The following is a 21,598-nucleotide window of genomic DNA, read 5'->3' as shown; positions in this document are numbered from 1 at the left end:
AGTTTTGCAGGATCGTTCTTGCCATCGTGTCTGCCATCACACCTAAAGCCATTCCTTTCTCTCTCTCTCTCTCTCTCTCTGGGTTTTTGTTTTTGTTTTGAGAGAGAGAGAGACAGAGAGAGAGGCTCTCATGCCTGTGTGGTAGCTGCAGGATTCAGCCTAGGGGCCAACAAACTGAATGTGCCTTTGAACAAATGCACTTCTTCAAGGAAAAAGGTTGTTGAGTATATTCCGGGCCTTTGCTGGCAGTTGACTTTCTCAAAGTGGTGAGCAGGCCATCAAGGAGAGACTATTTTTTTTAATTTTTTTTTTTACATTTATTTATTTTTGAGAAACAGAGAGAGACAAAGCGTGAGCGGGGGAGGGGCAGAGAGAGAAGGAGACACAGAATCTGAAGCAGGCTACAGGCTCTGAGCAAGCCATCAGCACACAGCCTGATGTGGGGCTTGAACGCACAAACCGTGAGATCATGGCCTGAGCCGAAGGTCGGACGCTCCACCGACTGAGCCACCCAGGTGCCCCAAGGAGGGACTATTTTTTTTAAAACAGTTTCTCTGAGAGGATATGACTACAACAAAGACAATTAAAAAAAAAAAACAAAACAAAACAGTGAGCTTTTTGGAAATATGTATTACAATTTTCCAAAGCGCTGACCTAGCAATTGCTATTCTGAAAAACGACTTCAAGAATATCTTTTTATACAAAGCATTTTCTGGATAGTGATGTTCAGGACAGTATTATTTATGAACAAAAATAGATGGAAATAATGCCCATCATTATGGAAATAGTTGTATAAAATATAACATACATTCTCCTTTGATATTATGTGGTCATGTAATCAAGAAAGGAAATAGTTCTGATAGATTGTCAAAACAACAAAACACAATATTAAAAAGTGTAATTAAAAATATTTGGAAAGTTAAAAAGTGCATTAGCAAAACAAATACGTATAAGAAAGAATGATTAACAATGACCATGTTAGGCTGATAAGCCTTCCAGTAATTTTTATTATCACTTTTTCTCTACTTCTATATATTCCAAATTTTCTCTGGTGGTAATAACTATTACTTTAGTTTGGGGCACCTGGGTGGCTCAGTCGGTTAAATCCCCAAGTTCGGCTCAGGTCGTGATCTTGCCATTCATGGGTTTGAGCCCCATGTCCGACTCTTTGCTGACAGCTCAGAACCTGGAGCCTGCTTCAAATTCTGTGTCTCCCTGTCTCTCTCTGCCCCTCCCCCCCTCATGCTCTGTCTCTCTCAAAAACAAAAATAAACATCCAAAAAAAATTTTTTAATAAAAAATAAAAACATATATCCAATGGCTGGATGACTATTCATGGCATCTGAAATGGCCTGTGAATGTATACCTGACTTCTGATTACAACATTGACACTAGTCTTGTTACAGGAAGTAACTACTCCAGGTTCCCATTTTCTCAAAAGGAAAGTAAACTAGGTAAACTGGAATTTTAGTTGTTATTTGGCAAAGCAGTCAGCTAGCTGAGAAAGAAGCCAAGTTGTCTCCTCCAGCCCCTTTCACAGCCTTCTTCCTAGTCCTGGAGCCCAGACGCGTGTGTGCTGTAGACCAGAGTTCTTGCACACACTCTGCTAGTGTGCATGTCTTACAGGTCTGTCCTTGACTAGATCTTTCCATAGATGCCGAACAGAATACAACGCACACCTCGTCCAACACACAGCTGCTGCATGAGACAATTTCTTCCTAAGCATGGGAAATTTTTTCATACAGCTCAATTTATGGAAATCACTTATTCATTCAAAAAGCAATTGCTGAGTTCCTAGTAGGGGCCGTATATTGTGCTAGGGTAGATAGAAAGATGAGCCAAATCAAAATCCTTTTTTCAGAGAACAGTGTAGGGGTAAATCACACACTCTGCATAAATACAAGTGGGTACGGGGCACAGGAGAGACCCAGTTCGAGGGCTGTGGAAGCCAGAAGCAGTGTTGTGTGAAAGGTCAATGGCATTAGAAAGGGTCTGACTGAATTTATGGTCTGGCTCCTTCCACCCCAGCTCTGCATATATGCTAGACTTTCAGATTGCCAATTCTCTCTCTTTTCTACATGAAATTGTCTAGTGCATAGAGCTTCCACAGTACTTTCTAGGTACTTTGAAAATCCCAGCGATAAATATGGACTCAACACAAAAGCTTCCAGGAAGCTGTCTTGTTGGCCCATCTTAGAGCAGGCAATAAAGAAAACACATTAAATAGCATGGAACGCTCTGGGGATTGCAGCCCCCTGCCTCCTAATCCCTCAGTCCTTTCTCCCTTTATTGACTGACTAGTCACACATTTAGCCTTCGCATCACACTTAGCCAACCATTAGAGCAAAAGAAATGACTTTCCTGCAAGGGGGCCGGGTGGGGGTCTGCTGGGGATACTCACTCTTGGAGATAGAAAGTTACAGGGACACAGGGTAATTAGGGTCCAGTGCTTTAAGGGATAAATCTTGTTTTTCTTCCTAGCTTTGTCTGTTTGTAACCTAAGGTCAACTGAAGTTAATTCTTTTCGTTGGTGCTTGAGAAAACTCTTTCAGTCTGTATTTTTAGGCACAATCTTGATTCCAACTTAAAAAAAAGCCCTCAAAACAGTTACTTGACCCCCTTTAACTTATAGGTGCCTTCTCATTGCTTTTTTTATCACCCAGACAGACATTACTCTTCCTACAATTTTGGCCTAACTATTCAAGTTAGCTTAACTTCCACCTCTGTTGTTAGCATTTCTTTGAACAACTTGAATGTCTCATATTTCCCTAAAAAAAAAAAAAAGTATATATTCTTTCTAGAGAATTTCTTCTTAGGTACCTTTCCAACCACTTTCAGTCACATCAGAAAATGACCTTTCTCTTTTCCACTTGTTATTCTATCTACCCTGTTCTCTGAGCTGCCACTCACTAACATCTGTATTAGAGCAATCTAGGATATGATTTTCTTTATGACACGAAGTACATTCTTGTACTGAGAACCCAAGAGAGGGTCTACTATCTTCACACCAACAATATTTATTTTTATTTCATATATATAATGTTTATTTTTGAGACAGAGAGAGAGAGAGAGAGAGAGAGACAGAGCATGAGGGGGGGAGGGGCAGAGAGAGAAGGAGACACAGAATCTGAAGCAGGCTCCAGGCTCCAAGCTGTCAGCAGAGTAGGACATGGGGCTTGAATCCACAAACCATGAGATCATGACCTGAGCCGAAGTTGGACGCTTAACTGACTGAGCCACCCAGGCGCCCCTGAAGTTTCTTTTCCAAAGAATTACCTGGGAGACTAAGTACCAGGACAGACTATGAACGAGGTGTTGAAGCCACTGAGAAAATCATTCATTCATTCATTCATTCATTTGCGGATACCTTCAGAGCACCGTGCTAGGACATACGGACAGAGTGATGAAGGCGGAGTAGATCCCTATTCTAGCACAGCAGCCGAAACCAACAGGGAGTGAAATTATCAGAGATGATCCTGTACATAGTCCTCTTCAGATAACTAACCAGCCTAATGGTGGAGGTGATATAGAAGTCTAAGCATGGCACAGGGAAAACTCAGACCTAACTTCTCACATCTTTGGGAAATTTAGATTGATATAGGCCAAGAAGTGATGTGATAGATACGTGGTATCGTCTGGAGAGTCCGTTTTCCATAATGATGAAGACATGGAAGATATCTTTACAGAAAAAGTGTCTATTCACAAAGCATTGGAAGGAGAAAAGAGAGAGTGGTAAAGTGGGTGAGGAAAGACACAACCACAAAAATCCCCACGCTCTGACCATAGGGCTCTAAGTGGAGAATGCCATGGATGTTGGGCCAAGTTTGGGGCCACAAGAAGATGAAAACTTGTGCTGTTCTTGTTGGTTATCATGCACAGGCTGCAAGATCCAATGTTATTAACATTCCAAAGGCCAAAGTCCAACTGAAGGAGCCCAGGTGACTACACCATCATGCACCAGCTGCAGGGTGTAGGTGAGGCATCTAACCTCTATAAGCCTCAGTGTCCTTGTGTGTAAAACAGAGACCAGGGACAGCTGGGTAGCTCAGTCAGTTAAGTGTCCGACTTTGGCTCAGGTCATGTTCTTGCGGTTTGTGGGTTTTAGCCCCACATTGAGCTCTGTGCTGACAGCTCAGAGCCTGGAACTTGCTTCGGGATTCTGTGTCTGCCGTTCTCTCTGCCCCTCCCCCACTTGCACTCTGTCTCTCCGTCTCTCTCAAAAATAAATAAAACATTAAAAAAATTTAAAACAGAGATCATAATTGTACCAATGTGATCTCATTTCAAGTTTCTTAAGTTTATTTTGAGAGAGAGTGAGGGAGAGGCAAAAAGAGAGGGAGAGAGGGAATCCCAAGCAGGCTCCTCACTGTCAGCACAGAACCCGATGTGGGGCTCAAACACACAAAACTACGAGATCAAGACCTGAGCCAAAGTCAGATGCTTAACCGACTGAGCCACCCAGGCACCCCCCGAGTCTGATCTCATTTTAGTGAGGATTATATAAGATTGTGCCTATAAAGTGCTTCACTGAATACCTGGTTCATATAGTAAGTATCAATAAAAGTTTGCAGGTATTGTAAGTTGTTGGGGAATGAAATGAGACCCTCGAGATGCTAATCTTTGAGGGGTCAAGGATGCTAAGTAAAGTGGAGGTACACAAGATTTAGAGTCATGAAGACACATGAATGAAAGGATAAGAGCGAAGAATTAGAAAATATTCAACCCCCTCAGTGTGGAAAATTGACTCTAACCCATTTTACTCATGTCTAACCTGATTCAACCTTTTCATTATTTTTTTCTTTTCTTTTATTTTCTTTTCTTTCCTCTTCTTTTCTTTTCTTTTCTTTTTTTTTTTTCGGTCATAAGTACTTTCCCCCTCCCAACAGAATATAAAAACTAGAATTCCTTTGGGATGGGAGTCTGAGAGAGGGCGGGAAGGTTGGAAACACACTACTTGTGTTTGAGGGTACCAACCTTGTCCTAATATTTGTGAGATGTACCTTACTGGATCTCTCCTCAGCAAAGAAAATACTCCACAGTTTAAGGAAACAACAAGTGCCACATTCACCTCACGTTGCCAGTGATCCCTCGTTAATGAAATAGTTTGCCATTCCAATGGGAAAATTCTTTCTAAAACTTACTCTTGGTTCCATCACACAAACCACAAAACAGAGAATTGCCTCCTTCTGCATTTAGCCATTTGCTTTAAATGTTTTTCCTTTCTTTTCTTTTTTTCTTTTTCTTTTCGTTTTTTTTCTTCTTTTTCGTTTCTTTTTTTTTTTATTTTTTATTTTTCTTTGCTTTAAAAATAGTTCTCACCACCCTTTGGAAAGATCTACCAACTGCAGTAAGAATGAGTCTTGATTTTTAATGAGCTGGATTTTAAAGAGATGAACTCAAGTATAGTTTGAATTATTTTAGAAATTTTGCTTTGTTGATTGACACACTATTTAACTTGCCACCATATTGCTTCTAGGAATCTCTTTTTTTGCTTTTAGGAATCGCTTTTAGGAATCTTTTATAACCTGTCTCCTTGCCCTCATTAGATCTTTACAGATGTCACCAACACTTAGAGGCATTGCTGCCTATAGACAGGCAGACAGCTATTTCTCTGCAAGCTGTTTTAGTTTGACTCCGATCGATAGGCTTATCTTTGCTTCTATTCAATTATCTTTTTTAGAAACAATAGAATTCTTCATCTCTGAGACATAGTGGATGAAAGGGCACACTGTCTTGACCTGATGCTTCTTTTATTTCAGAAAACCCATTTTCTAATCACTTTTCCTTGTACCCAAGTGGGTGTTTTTTCCCTACATTTTATAATTTGTCACCATTTGCATTTTTGGTGGATTGTTTTGAGTTGAGTTTTCTGATAAGAAGGTTGTGGTTATTGATCAGTCACCATCAGTTATGGTACCAGGCCAGTGAAAAGTACCCTTCTTTCTTGACTGCATTTAGAGGTGCTCATTTTTTACTCAAAAGAGGTGATCCAACTAGAATCTACTTGGGTTTAGTAAGAGAAAACAAACAAGCAAAAAACATTTGAAAACAAAGGCTTATTCTTTTTTAATCGAAAAAACATCCTACCAGACAGATTCTGTACTGTTAAATAGTTAACATTGATCGTATTGGGGGTAAAAAAAGATTGTGTTGCTTAAAGTCTTCTCTTGAGTCAACCTACCTTCTCAGCTCCAAAAAGTGTGTGTGTGGGGGATGATTTTATTAACACTTTTAAGTTCTAGATAGTTATTTGACTATTTTATGGCCAGCTTTAGGGATGATGCTCAAAATTTGGAGACTAGATATGAACAGAAAGCTACCAATGAGAAAGAATGGAGAAATTGGTCGTAAGTGCCCATGAACACACTCTCATGCTTTCCCTTACAGGCACATGATTGAACTTGTCCAGGTAACATCCCATCAGGTATCTCCACTGCTTTAAAAAGTCACTGTAATTTCCACATGGCTTACCAAGGGATAAATTGTGGTATAGAGAGAAAGAAGTAGGAGGTTATTTCCTAAGATTCTGACCTTGAGGTCTCGGCCTTTATCCTTGATTTCCTCTCATACCAGTCCTCAATGAAATATATTTAGTACACATTCATCTTCTTTTAATGCAGTTTTCTTTGCTGAAATAGTGTAAAGGACACCAAAAAGAGTTGGAAGATTGTGTTCTCTGGAGGCCTGTTTTTGTGACCTTGAGTGAGAGTTGATTTTTCTGGCCAAGGTTTCTTCACTTCTAGGTGAACATAATCATAGCTACTCTGGAGGCTCAAATGGAACGTCTGGGGGCATGTTTTGTACTTTGCAATATGCACCTTAGTAGGATTTTTATTGTTGTTTGTTTTGTTTTGGCCTCCCTTCTTCCTCCACCCCCCCCCCCCCTCCGCCCAGCGCCATAGAGAAATGCTGAGGCTGCGTGGGAGGAAGTGAGAGCCATCTGGTGAGGATGACACATGAAGTCCATATTTGTCGAATGACTTCTCCTTTTCAATTCTGCTACTTACCAGTTTCTCCTTGGACTTCTGAGAGTGTTCCCTCTGTGTGTTTTGTCCCTCTGCTGCTTGGGAGATACAAGTCTATTGATGACAAATGGGTGGGGGAATTTAGGCTATAGGATAAAGGAGAAAGAATGAAGTCTTTGAAGATGAGTTTGAATCCACTTTGACCTTAAACAAGCTACATCATGACTGAACCTTTTTTGTCACACTGAGTTGTTGAAGGGAGTAGAGATGACACATTACATATGTACCCTAGTACACAGAAGGGCTGGATAAATGGGTGGTTAGTACCCACCTGCTTATTACTATCACTATTTGAAAAAAAAAAAAAAGAGAGTATTTTCTGCACACAGGATACTCACTAAATTTTATTTTCCTTAGTGTACAGAGATGGGCTTTTAGAACAGGAATGGTCTTTAGAGGCAATCTAGCAAGTGACATCGAATTTGGTTGTTAATTTTACAGATGAGGAAACTAAAGCCCTAGAACTAAAAGTCATCCTTTTCCTTTAAAATATATAAGTAACCCCAAATCTTGGACTAGAAAGCCAAAGTCACAATCAGACTCTTTCCATGATAATATAGTATTTAATAATGCTCGGTCTTTATTTTCTGGTTTCATCCTGGATTCTAGACCCAACCAAATGTACCTGTTGTCCTCTGACCCTCATGTACCTGATTACTGAGAAGCTTGGTCAGTCCATCTTCAATGGTTTCCTCAGGCTTATAAAACCCTGGCCTTCCATTCATATATGTTCTTTTTTGGCATCCTACCCTGGACACAACCCTACTGAGATGCCTTTTCATTATATATGTATATATATTTTAGTTACTTACCAAATGCATTTATAGTAATATACTCCTGTACATTTGTAACAGAGGACAGTTCTGATGAACACAGACACGTTCTCTCATATTCTAGGTAAAAGAATCGTGTGAAATTAAAATAAAAATTTTATTTAGAAGAGTAATCTTGAGTATCTGTACACTTATTCTAACAGCCTTGCTCATCCCTCAAAATATTCTGGGAACTCCTTGCATTCTCTGGCTTGAGGAATGACTATGATGAGAAGAAGAGCTTTTTCGGGAGGCAAGGAGACTGATAACATTAGAAAGCAGTTTCCAGAATCCTAAGTTCACACTCTCTCTCACGAAGTCTATTCTAGAGTCACAAAGATACTCCCCAAAATATTCCCCTCCCTACCAGGTGCCAATGATCCCTATTCTGGTTCTTCCCAGTAACTGCTTTCAGTGCTCTTCCTGCTTCCATGGCTGCAGTTTTACATTATAGAACAGGTCCTGTGTGGCAGGGATGATACTAGGTGCCCTACAAATGTTGTCTCATTTGATTTTTGTGAGGATTATTGGTTTATGCATGCAAAGCACACAAAATTGCTCTCTAGTGGCACAGAATATTAGCACTGAGAAGACTTATTGATAACAATGCTTCCCTCCCTAGAAATCCAGTATCTTTAATTTTTTGGCAGTAATTCTCCCTCCCTGCTTCTTGGACCTTCCTCGTCACCTTGTTAAAAACCCCAAGGGGGGGCGCCTGGGTGGCTCAGTCGGTTGAGCGGCCGACTTCGGCTCAGGTCATGATCTCGCGGTCCGTGAGTTCGAGACCCGCGTCGGGCTCTGTGCTGACAGCTCAGAGCCTGGAGCCTATTTCAGATTCTGTGTCTCCCTCTCTCTGATCCTAACCTGTTCATGCTCTGTCTCTCTCTGTCTCAAAAATAAATAAACATTAAAAAAAAATTAAAAAAAAAAAAACCCAAGGGTCGTCAGCTGCTTCCTCCACCCCTGCCATCTCTCCAAAGGTCCCTGGGCACCACTGCTTGACCTCTTCCTTAGAAAGTTTCTTCTAATACCTCCATCTTTTTACTTGTAATTCATTCCTGGTTTAAGAAGAAATGTACTGCTGACTGAGAAAGTGTGGCAGTTGGGGGAAAATGAGACTTAGGTGTTAAATAAATCTAAGCTCAAATCTTGGTTCTGTCACAGTTGGCACGATCTTAGGCCAGTTAAATCATTTGACAATAATAATCATTAATGTCACAGAACCCTTACTGATTGTTATAGACGAGGCATTAAGTTAGGTGATTTAAGTGGGTTATCTCAATCTGCTCTCTGGTTTTTAATCTCTGTTTTCAAAAATGAAGACAAATATGCAGGTATTGTTGAGGAGTGGTAAAAATTGACCGGGTACCATCAGGATCCTGAAGAGTGGAAAACGTATTCTGTGCCCCAGCATGTGGAAATCAGGGAAATGGAAATTGATTTGAAAAACGTATGTGACCAAAATTGTGGAAAAAGGAAAGTCTGCTGAAAAAGATACCTCTTTCTCTCTGTGCAATCGAGGACAAATGGAAAAATGAAGAACCAACTGCATGAAGAATAAGAGCGAGGCATGTGCAGAATTTTAGAATTGGACCTAAGAGAGCAGAGGGTCATGTATGAAAGAAATAATTCACTCTGCCAGGGTCTTCTCTGCTGGTGCTATCTTCTTTCATAAGCTATCAGGTAATTAATTACGTTTTCTCCTTTATGTGCTCACAGGCACTAAGAATACCATGGATCCCATACAATTACAGAAAAGTTTCATTCCAGGAGGACAAAGGGGACGTTTTCTTCTGACTTATATTGAGGCATCCATGATGACTGTGGACAAAGATGAGCATAAACTTTTATGGGTGGGCACCAGGCCATTTCTTTTCTAGAGGGTCTATAAGATATTTTCCATGTTCATTTTGATGCAAGAAGCTATCTGTTCTGTAGGACTGACTCTTTTGGCAACACATGAGAATTACCAGTGATTATGGCTTTTGCTACTCTCTATAGTAACTCCCCTCATTTCCTTCAGTCTTTATATATGACCTGCTGTAAATATTGACAGTTATGTTGTTGGAAAAAATAACACAGGGCAGCTTTTCTTAAGCTCCAAACTGCATTTCGTGGTTAATTGATTGGCCAGCTGGCCCTGCCGTCTCTTGACCTCTACAAGAGCCAGCAAGATTGATGGTTTCAACAGCCTTTCACGGTGCACTGAAGCATTCAGATCCATCTTTTGTTATTTGGGAAACACTAAGTTCTTATGTAGCACATTATTTAGATGGATTCCGGGGCTGATGAGTTGGGAGGCAGGCAAATGCCCAACTGGAAGACAATGTCTGTAGATCAAAGGAGCCGAAGAGACAGAGAGTTCATAAAATGTGAATACAATTCCAGGGGAGGATTGATGATTATGGAAGCAGAAAGCCAATCAAGTTAAATATTCATTCCAGCAACAAGTCCGATCGCCTCACTGAGACCCATCCCTCCGCGAAGTTTCCTCAGCTTTTCAAGGTCTACACAAGGAAAGAACAAAGCCGTGAAGGATGCTCTCATTCCGGAAAGCCGGCTGCAAGATGGCATGAATCAGAGGTCAGCAACTACCACTGAGAGTTCATCGCATTCGACCCATAAAGAATAAGTCTCAAACTCCAGTTCTGCAGGAGTGGTTCAGCGTCATCAACACCACTGAGCCCTAATGAATGTGACAATGTAGGATTATTGGGTCATTTCCTCAGAAACTTTTTTTCTCCCTAGAAATAAAACAGAACTGAAACTCATGTCCTAAATGTTCCATTTAGATTTTCACATATGAATGTCATGGATCAGGTGATAGAAAGGTAGATTAACAGGAAAGACCCTGGAAGATAGTGTCTTATTTCAAGAGCATAATCATAATATTATGATTACAAAACACTAGATGTCTATGTTTAAAAAAAACTGTTGGCTTAATGTTACCGTCTGTGTCTCTCAGTTGCCATTTAAACATCTCAACTTTTAATGACTTTTAGGAGAAGGTGAGGTGGGACAGTGATAGAGGAAGAAAGGATAAAAAGAAAAACTGAATTCTAAAAGTAGGGCTGGATGGTTAAGAGTGATTAATTTAGTCTTTGGTCTCTTGCAGTATGTGGTTTAACTCCCTGTACAGTGTAGGGAATAAAATGTCTCAGTTTCGTTGTTGGGTTGAATCTTGTAAAAAATCCTAACTTTGTTCCACTCTATTCCTTTTTGCTTAGCTTGCTGAGTTATCCTGACCAACGACACCGTCCAATACAATAGACACATTGGAGATTTGGAAAATCACAACATGTAATAAATCTGTGTATAATTCTTACCCTCTACAACAATTGAGGAGTTGAAATTGCCTGATCTTTTCAAGTGAATGTTGCCACTTTGACCCAGGCAAGCAAGAAATAAAACAACAATACCAACCAGCAGTTTCAAGCATCCTTGTGCTGCATAATAACTCAGCAGTAGGCTTCGCTAATGGTGTTTATGAGCTGCCAGGCTAGGATTGGCCCTGAGGCAAGGAGGCATTTGCCCAGTGGGCTCCTTCTGTGTGGGGGGCCTTTTTGCAGCCTGGGGGCCCTTTTAGGTGACTCTCAGCAGGAGCGGTCTCTGCAGGCCAAGGCCTTTTGCAGTGAGCTAACTGTGTTCAATTATCACTTTAAGGTCCATGCAGCATTCAGAATGTTTTAGGACACCAATATAATACCATAAAAACTATTATGTAGGGCAGGACCTCCTCTATGCCAGGAGGTCATGGCTGCTGTTTTTTTAGGTATTATTTATTTGAGGCCATCAGTGGAAATTAAACAAACCAAAACCAAAGGTTTCCCAAAGTTTACTCGAGATCATCATATCCTAAAATCAAGTGGCCCTATAAAGTGAAGCTCAGTAACAGTCATCAACCACGGGCCACGAGATGAGTAAAGAAGTAGCTTATATACAAAAGAAGACAAGAATAGAGACACGGTGATGGCTAAACACAGGCAAATGAAGCAGTAATTGAGAACCAAGCTTTGGACCATGCAAACTGTCTTTGGACCTTAAAATGATACAAAATATTCATGAGTTCACATTAAAGAAGGAAATCAGCAATGCTCAATATACTTTAGGTTTCATTTGACACCCACAACTGAAACTGCCTTTTAGGGGTATGTGTATTCACGTCAGCAAAGAATGTAATTGAGTTTGGAAATTATCTCCAATGCTACCTGTTCAGACCTGTGATTTCAGCTCCCTGTTGTACTGTTGTGCTGAATTCTACTGGAAAGAGTTCTCATGATGGTATCTGTTTACCAAGGGGCCGTGCCCACATGCTCTGAGGTACTGAGATAAATTGTGAATCTGTACCTAATTCACATAAAACATAATTTTAAGGGAAATACTTGAGAGACAGATCCTGGCTGGGTGCCAGGGAATCTCAGGCAGGTTCCCAGTCTCTGTAACTTGTGGAAGCAATGGAGTCATTGAAATTGAACAAACTGAACCGAATTTATTCGTCACAGTTTAAAGGGGAGGAGAGTCAGGGATGTGGTGCAAACGAGGGGCGGCACACTCGGAGGTCAGAGGATTGTTGCCTTTTATAGCTCTTCACTTATTTTTTCTCCTAATTATTATTTGGTTTTTGGTAAAAGAAAGATAGAACTTTTGATATCTCTGTAAGGTCCATCAAGGATGCATGAGATCTGTCCAATATATGTCCAAAATTCTGGTGAGTTTAGAGAGGAGGTGAAAAAAGGACGAGGAAGATTTAAGAAGGTCATTACCCGAATCAGTGAACAAAATCCCATTAGGCCCCGCAATGCAAGGAGGATACATCTGGGGGAAACAGACCCCCAAATCCCAGCCTTTGAGGCGATGGGGCAAGATGGCAGAAGCGACTACTACGAACGCAAGGCAATGTGGGGAGTCATAAAAAGGAGGCACGATTGTGGTCTCCAAGATGGCACACCCGAGGCCCCGTCCGTCTGAGAGGCCGTTTGCAAAGCGGTTCGGTTTACGGAGCCTGGAGTCAGGCTGCACCGATACCCATCTCAGCTTTACCACTAACAGCTGCATGACTTTCTCTGCTTTCGTTTGTCGTCTTTACTATGGAGCTGAGAGTAGTCGGGAATAGTTGCTATAAGGATTAAGTAAATTGATACACAGGGCTTAGAACAGGGTCTGGTGGCCTTTCTGCTGCATCAGGAAATTGTCTTGATGTTGTCTTCCAGTTGTCCTGAAGACTGAGTTGGACGAGGATAGGGAGGCACATCTCACTCACCAGTGAGAGGTGTCAGTGTCGGTGGGAACACAAGGAAGGAGAAATGCCTGGCCTGCCTGGGACAAGGAGGGGAGGATCAAGAAGACCTCTAACTCAGGAATGTTCTAGTGAGTGCGAGAGCTGGGATCAGGCCATCAAGACCCCTGAATACTAAGACAGGGAGTTTCTTTTTTATTCTCTAGGAGAGTTTTCCACATCTCTCTTCCTTTGAAGACAAAAAACGGTGCTGTGTGAGTAACAGATGACTGGGTATGACTGTGAACAGAATTAAGCACCTGTGATCAAATAAAATTCACACCAAAATTGATTTATCACATTAATGATATGCATAGTCAAATAATAACCAGGTCTCCGGAGGAAGAATCCTGATGTATATTAATACTCTTCTCGTGGTCAGCCGAAACTATCAACGTGACGTCACTGAACAGGGAGTTGGGAAGAGACGCTGGCATATCGTCCGCTCTCCTGAGCAGGCGTGAGTGGGTGCCGGCTGGCAGGAGCAAGCCTCCGCATTGTGCTTGGTCTCCACACGCATAGGATGAGCTCCTTGAAAGCAGTGACTACACCTTATCCTCATATGCCTCACACTAGGCACCTAATAGTTATACTATATATATGTATATGTGTGTAGATGACAAATCATGTGTAGATACATACGTGTACAAATACAGATCTGGAAAATGGTTGTGACTGGCATTGCCTTCAGAGAGCCAACCCAAATCCTGGGTTTGTTTTCTTTATTTGTTTCCAGTATCTGTAAATAGCATCCGTGTTGGAGTGTCCCCTGTTTAGCCTTTGCACATGGATGACACATGCCAAAAATCAAAAGCTCCCATATCCTCCTAAACAGGTCTAGGCTGAGGGCCCTGTGCCCCGAGGGCCCCGCTTGCCAGAACCAGCCTGTCTGGACCTTCCTCTATTGTTCTGCTGTGATTAGGAAGGGACAGCTCCGGTGCTGTGGGTCATTCTGTCCCACAACCCAGTCCCTTCCTCATCCACTAGTAAGGAGCAGGGGCAGAGTCCTGACAAGAGGAAACGCATGAGCAGGCAGAAGGAACAGGAAAAGTGAGATCAAGGTCCCAAGCTTCTTTAGAGTGTTGAGACAGGAGGATGGAAGTGGGGGGCCGGGAACAGCTGCAGACAGATGGGCTGAACTAAAGCTCCAAAAACATTCCTCTTCTCAATCAGGAGTTCTCTAAGCCAGGTCGGTGTTAGCACGCGACCCTTGCCATTTACAGCAAGGCAAAGGGGCAAAATGACTAATTTGGGGAAAGTGCTTGATCTAAGGGGAGAGGAGGGTGCGCAATGTGAGACTTAGGCTGTCTCAGTGGCATCATCCTGCAGCCCCCTGCCTTGCATGTGGTACGCTCAGTTCATGTCTGGATGACAGTGAGGTAGCTCCAAGGGAGCCTGTAACTGTGTATGAATGTGTGTGTGTGTGTGTGTGTGTGTGTGTGTGTGTGTGTGTGTGTTGACTAGGGAGATGAGAGAGCATTTTTTTTTCCTCAGAGATTCCACTTTTTATAATTCACTGTCCCATTATCTTCCATACATTTCTGGCTAAATCTTGCTTTTCCTCATTTGCAGCCTGGCTGGAGGTGCCCTTTATTCACAGAGGGATAACAGTTTACTCCCTGAGATTAGAACATATTTTAGGAAGACTCCCACAGATTCTCCACGCCTCTTGCCTCCAAAAAGACAGTCACATAGTAAACCAAAAGAATTATCGTGCTAGCAAGGATTTCAAGTAATCTGACCTCTGCCTCCATTTCCAACCTCTTCTCTCACCACGAATGTCATGTTCGCATTCCCCTCTTGTCCCTTACCCTGGATTCAGAGCCATGTGACTATTTCTACTTCCCGTGCTCAGTATGCCCCACAGTTGCTTATGTCTGAGGCCCCCATCCTGCTCCTTATAAGCCTTTTCTAGAATGTGCTTCTCTCCATCTGCAAACTTATAGTGATCTCTTGTGAAGCTCCTTGAAGGCGGGGTTGGGGACTCTGGCTAGTCTTCTTTGTATTTCTGACTTAAGCACAGGCATGGAGGGCTGAATGTCTGGTCTCTCAGGTGGATGGCATAGCTGTCATGTCAATTTCCTCTCCCTGCTGTGAAGGGGAGAAAAGGTGGGGAGGGGCCTCCAGAAATAACTTCATCCCTTTCACAGTTTTTTATGACTGCCCCAAATGTCCTCTGCCCATAAGAAAGCATGGGCAGAACCATAGAGCTTCAGGAGAAGCCCTTTGAGTATTTGATTCAGGTGGTAAACAGAACAAAAACAGTCTAGTGCACCAAGGAAACCATCTGGCTTCTGTGCAAAACACAGTGAAAATGAGAGAGAAGTGGAGAAACAAAGTTAGGCTGCTCAAGTGCTCAGATACAAGGTATCGGACATCTCTATACCACGCTATCAGTAGGCAGAAGAAATAGACAATGACAAAATGTGAATTAGCAGGATTTAGGAAGAGGCTTATATGGAGAAAATGTGAGAGAAGGGAGTCAGAATTGACAGAAGTTTCAAGAACAGATCACCAATGAAAGGGGATAACATTAATGAATGAAGTCCTGCTAGAGACTTAGGGATTGCCTTTTGCCTTTTTCTGGTGTGCTAACTTATGATGGGAAATATTATACTCTGTCTATTTTTAGAAATTATTTTTGTTCTTTGCCACTTTTACCTTTTAGTCTCAAAAGAATATAAAAGCAGTTTTATTTAAGGCACCCTAATTTGCTCAAGCAGCTACCAAATTGCCAAAATTTAATGCTAAGTCTAGACCATCTTTCCTTTGTCTAGATTTAGCGGATAGCAGGTGCTTGATACACATTAATAAAGTGACTGAAAAATCTGGAGTAAGTGAAAAAGTCATTTTTTATTAAAAACATATAGAACACATTTTTGTCAAATGAACATAATTGGCAAAGAAAAAAAATCTCATCTTTTAAATTTCTGAGTTTCCATTCTTGCCAATAATAACATGTAAGAGTCTGTGATGTCCTCTGCCAACTATTGGATTATATTTTTTCTCACACTTGAAAAAAAGAGTAAAACCAAAATCAGTTTTGAAAATCAGTTATGATATTGCCTCAAATGTGCCCCTGAGCGTGTAAACGAGATTAGATTTAAGGACCAGATTTAAATCTGCCTATAGTTCCATATCTACTTTGGCAGGGTGTGTAAAGACACGCCAGAGGGGCACAGACTTCTGTTGTTTTTAGTCGTTTGACTTCTCAGGTTTTCTGAGAGAGAAATTGATCTGAAAAGATAAACTTTTGGAGACTACGTTTTGTTTTGTTTTGTTTTGTTTCGTTTTGTTTCGTTTCCTTTCTTCTTGCTGTAAGGCAGGGTTTGATGATCTCTTCAGGTCCCTTCCAATCCCCTACGTTTCCTTCCCAAGTAGAGTAAGTATTTGACTCCAGACGGGGTGATAAATGTCTTTGTGTGCTGCCATTCCAGAGATGAGAGCCAGATGAGATTTTAGAAATCCCAGAACAAGTGAAATGTGCACCATTTTAAACTTGCAGTTCCTCAAGACTGCTTGCCCATCTTCCCATCCCCTGGAGTAGAGACCCCTTGTGGAGCATTTGGTGCCACCAGACCCTGAAAAGCACGCAGCATCTGTTGGGGAACACAGTCTGGTTTCTGTGGATCAGAAGCATTTCTCTAAACATTAGAGTCTAACGGACTTTTAAAGAGAGGGGGTCTACCCAGAAACCGCGTTACAGGTCCCTTTCAACCAGAGTCAGAACTAAGAATACTCAGCAGATGGTTGTGAAGTGAGGTAAATTGCATGCAGCCTTCAGTCATTAGTGACAGATCTATTTTAAAGGCATGAGGTTGTGTAGCCGGGTACAAAGGCAGCTCGTGATTCTAATTGTTGGGCTCCATTAGAAGGGATCTTTCTGGAGACCCATGGTTTCTTACAGCACCACAGTCTACCCCCAAATGAAAAGTATCCTGCTGGCTAATTAACTTGCGCACTTTCCTTTTCCATTGTGTCCTGACTTTTTTGTTTTAATCCCAGACCCTGTTTGTAGTAGGACTGAGGGAGCCTTCTATTATTTCACCCAAATATTTTATGATGAACAGTTTCAATCCATCACTCACTCTTATTTCATTGCTTTCGTCTTACTTTTCTTTATTATCATCTGCAATAGAGGAGGAGATATTTTTTTTTTTTTAATTCAAGCTCTCGTCTCATTTTTCAGTATGGTGAAACTCTGTGATTCTTGGGAGATGGATTTCACCCTGTTTTTAAAAGTCCTGTGTAAGAACATACAGTGTGATTAATTTGGTTTTCATTTATTTCAACACCCCATGTGAACATTACTAAATAATGAAGAATTCAATTTCATGATAAAATATGCAGCAGTGTCTTTTGCCTAGAAGTTCTATTTGAGCAAGTGCATTGCCAAAGAAAATCAGAGGAATTCATGGAAGACTGGGGATGTTAAAGTAATCTTCTTCTTGAAGTTGTATTCATAACATGTGAAGTGAAATGTAGGAGCAAATGAGACCATTTGCCCGTAAAAATTGAAGTTGTATTCATAACATGTGAAGTGAAATGTAGGAGCAAATGAGACCATTTGCCCATAAAAATTGAAGAGAGAGATCATTATACTTCTGACCATTTGGGAAGCACCCCCAGGAAATTGTTTGAAGGACCATGAATTGTTCAGTAATGTTCTCTTAACCATATGATCTGTGGAATAAGGAGGCAGAAGTGGAAAGACGATGGGTGGATGGGAGGAGCCTCAGATGCCACAGAAATCTGTAGCACCTGGGTGAGAATGACACTTCAAAAAGTTGAAGGTAATGGCCAGCACCTGGCCCAGGGCTGGCATGACAGGCACACTTCTTCTAAGGAGCCTTCCAGGCTTCTTCCTGGTGAAGGGCCAAGACTGCATGATCCCAGGGCTGAAGACAGTCAAAGATATTAAGTAGTAGAAGGTAAACATTTAAATTAATAACTCGTATTAGTTCTCTACATGTCTGTAAAAGGCTTTCAGTGAACAATAGTTGGCAGATATTACCAGTGGAAAATACAGCCAAACTTTGGCTCATCCAACACGTTGTCATCACTACCACTTTAATATTTAAGAGATTAATGTTTCAAGACTCTTCCAAAAAAATTCTATTTGGAGACTGATTGAAAGACTTCTCTGCTTCCCTTCATCATTCTTTGTTAATTTCTGACTTCGGATGTTCTAAATAAAGTTAAATCGTATGTGCCTATCGGGAACTCAAAATGTAGTTCCTGGATCAGCAGAATGAACATCACCTGGGAACTTTTTAAAAATGCCAGTTCTTAGGCCAGACCACAGACCTACTGAATCAGAAGCTTGGGGGCGTGGGCCTGCCTTTGTTTTAATAGGTCCTCTGGGTGATTCTGATGTGCTCTCAAGTTTTAGAATTGTGTCTCATGGGAATGAATAGGTACTAGAGCGTTATGACTTGAAGGACTGTTCTTGAGTCAGTCTTTGTGATTCTTGAAGTAGATAATAGTGGATCGGTGTTATTTCAGTACCTGTTAGGGTCAAAAGCATTCCATTGGTATCATTGGTACTAAATACAGAGCAGGAGTGTGGTTCCTGTCACTCATGGTCACATGGAGAAAGGTGGGAATGTCAGAGCGCAAGGACACCCATTCTGTCCTCAGGGAAGGGGGCTTGTCCATCTTGTTGTGTGTCCATCTTGTTGTGGGACCACTCAGCCCTACTGTTGTGACTTCACACTAAAGTTTCCAGTCTTCGATTTTATATCCTCGGTACTTCTTGGTATGCTGTGTTGCTGGTATCAGAAGAATTACACAGCAAATCAAGCATCAATGTTTACAAATATTTTAGGGGGACTAATTTGGTTTTCTTCCTTATTCTTGGGGAGTCACTGCCTAACCATAGCATAGTTCCTAAGTAATCTCTATAATAGGAGTAGCCATACTTACCCTACAGAAATCTTGGGAAGATAAGGTGGAAAAGATCCCTAACAGGCCTACCATAATGTCAGACCCATACAGATGATCAATTATTTGATGTCAACACAATTATTTTGGTTACTTTGAAGCTTCTTTTAGTTTCTCTCAAATACCACCTTTGGAACTAATCGTAAAGAACCAATTCACAAGAAAATTAGTCTTATTTTATGAAAGCACGTAGCGCCTGTGACATATTTAAGGGGATAAGTATTTGAATCTATTATCCTGGTATGTTTGTTAAAAATTAGTATTTAAATAAATTTCCTGGGGTGCCTGGGTGCCTCAGTCGGTTGGGCATCGGACTCTTGCTTTGGGCTCAGGTCATGATCTCATGGTTGTGGGATCAAGCCCCATGCTTGGGATTCTCTCTCTGTCTCTCTCTGTCTCTCTCTCTCTCTCTGTCCCTTTCCTGCTCACACTCTCTTTCTCTCTCTCTCAAAATAAATAAACTTAAAAATAAAATAAAATAAATTTCCTAATCAGTCCTATCATGTAGAATAAGACACTTTATTCCTTCATTATTGTAATAAGAGACTACAGAAGAAGCAGATGAACTTATTTTTGAGGCCAGGAGGATAGGGTCAGAATGTTCTCTTGCGCAAACAAAATAGAAAACTCCTTTTCCCTTTAGTTCAGTCAACTTCATATTATTAGATATACAACCATGTTCATATTATTAGATATACAACCATGTTCTAGATATACAACCATGGCTTAGAATGGATCCCCAGGCCCATCCCCAGGCTCATGCACAGCTGCTAGAGGAAAAGGCCGTCTCTCTCCACCGACTCCAGGAATGTCTCTGGGAATTATATATCAAATTCAAGGCAATTAGTGTAGAGTGCCCACGTGCACAATGGAAGATCAGCCATCACATACTTGGGTCTACGGAGATCACCTTCCTGAACTTAAGCCACATCCTCTAGGGTTTATGAGGCCAAAGGGATACACACAGGGAGTGCTTTTGTTTTTGATTCTCTGGGAGTAGGGTGACCTATCACTCTCCCTCGGTGCTAGAAAACTTTTGCCACGGGGGCGCCTGGGGTGGCTCAGTCAGTTGAGCCTCTGACTTCAGCTCAGGTCATGATCTTGCAGTTTCTGAGTTTGAGCCCCGCATCCAGCTCTGCGCTGACAGCAAGAGCCTGCTTGGGATCCTCTGTCTCACTCTCTTTGCCCCTCCCCTGCTCTCTCTCTCTCTCTCTCTCTTTCAAAAATAAACATAAAAAAATATGTATATTTTACCACAGCTTGTTCTCTGAAAAGGTAGAAAATTAGACTAAATTCTGGAAAGTGTCAAGTCAATTGTGCTATATAACCAAGAAGTATCAGTATATAATAGGGTTTATTATGCATAAATCTACATTTTTGTATGTGGTCCCTATAATTATTTCACTCATCAGAGACATGTATCCAGCTGAGACATAAAAACCTGAGTCACGATGTAAAAAAAGCAATTTTCTCCCTCAAACAGTCATGGGGATCAGATTATCTCTATGATTCATCAGAGCCTTAGCCCAGTGATGAGCATATACTCGAGATGTCCAACAAATCCTAGTGGAATTAAGTCGTAGGAACATTAATTACTCGGCCACAGCATTGCAGTAGGAAGCTGAGTCCTTGCTAGATTTATTTCCAGTTGACCTGCCTGACATTTGGTTTTGCCGCCTTCTTTTCAGTTTTCTTTCTAACCACCAATACTCCTGGAATTTTTCTTTTCCTCTTTTTTGTTTTAATTTGTTTTTTGAGAAAGCACCCCTACACAGTGTCTGCCAGGACCTTCTGGAACTGAATTGCAGCACCTAGCTTAGCCTATGAAACATGCCAGAGAACTCGTTGATATCACACTATAGATATACATCCTTAAAACTTTCAGAGCCAATCCTTTCTTTTTCAAGAAAATAAATTCTGAAATATGAGGACTTCGGAAGCAAAAACAAAGCGCATGGCCCCAAGAAGTGTTTTAAACAGGTCTTGTTCTCCGTCCTTGTGGTCCAGCTTGTGTATTCGCCCCTGTGTTTTCGCTTATTGACGTCCCCCTCAGGATGTTTCATACTGTCAACCCAGGTTTCTTAGAACTGCCTGTCCTGGGCTAGGCAGTCGTCTCATTAAACAAATTTTCATCCCGTAAGGTTTGAGTGTCCGGTGGGGAGAGGGGAGACAGGGGGTTAAGATGCATTGTGTTTTTAGCCAACAATATTAACAAGAAGTGTCTGAGTGTTTCTGATAACATGATGGTAGCCTAACCAAAAACAAAAACAAAAAAAAACAAAACCAAAAAAAAAAAAAAAAACCCAAAAAAACAAAACTAAGAATAAGGTGGAGACAGGGTCCTAATTAAAACACCTTTTTTCTATCCAAGGAAGAAAAACCTCTCTCGCTGCTTCATTTTGAAAATAAACTCTACTGCAAATGACTTCCAGTAGCAACTTACCATTCTACCCAAATAGAGGTAATTAAGAGTCCTTCTGTGTGTTAAATTAGGTATCTACAGAGGAGGCGGGGAAGCTTCCGATGTTTATTGTGAGCCGAAA

General features: G+C 41.3%; 1 protein-coding gene across 5 annotated transcripts in view; it reads left to right on the top strand.

The window, feature by feature from the left end:
* The window catches only part of NRG1 (neuregulin 1), a 1,117,663-nt gene that overhangs the window by 821,959 nt on the left and 274,106 nt on the right, over positions 1-21,598 (top strand). The window lies entirely within an intron of this gene.

The sequence above is a fragment of the Panthera onca genome, chromosome B1, assembly GCF_046562875.1.
Source record: "Panthera onca isolate mPanOnc1 chromosome B1, mPanOnc1 haplotype 2, whole genome shotgun sequence".
Classification (NCBI taxonomy): domain Eukaryota; kingdom Metazoa; phylum Chordata; class Mammalia; order Carnivora; family Felidae; genus Panthera; species Panthera onca.
This window is presented reverse-complemented; position numbering and strand designations above follow the sequence as displayed.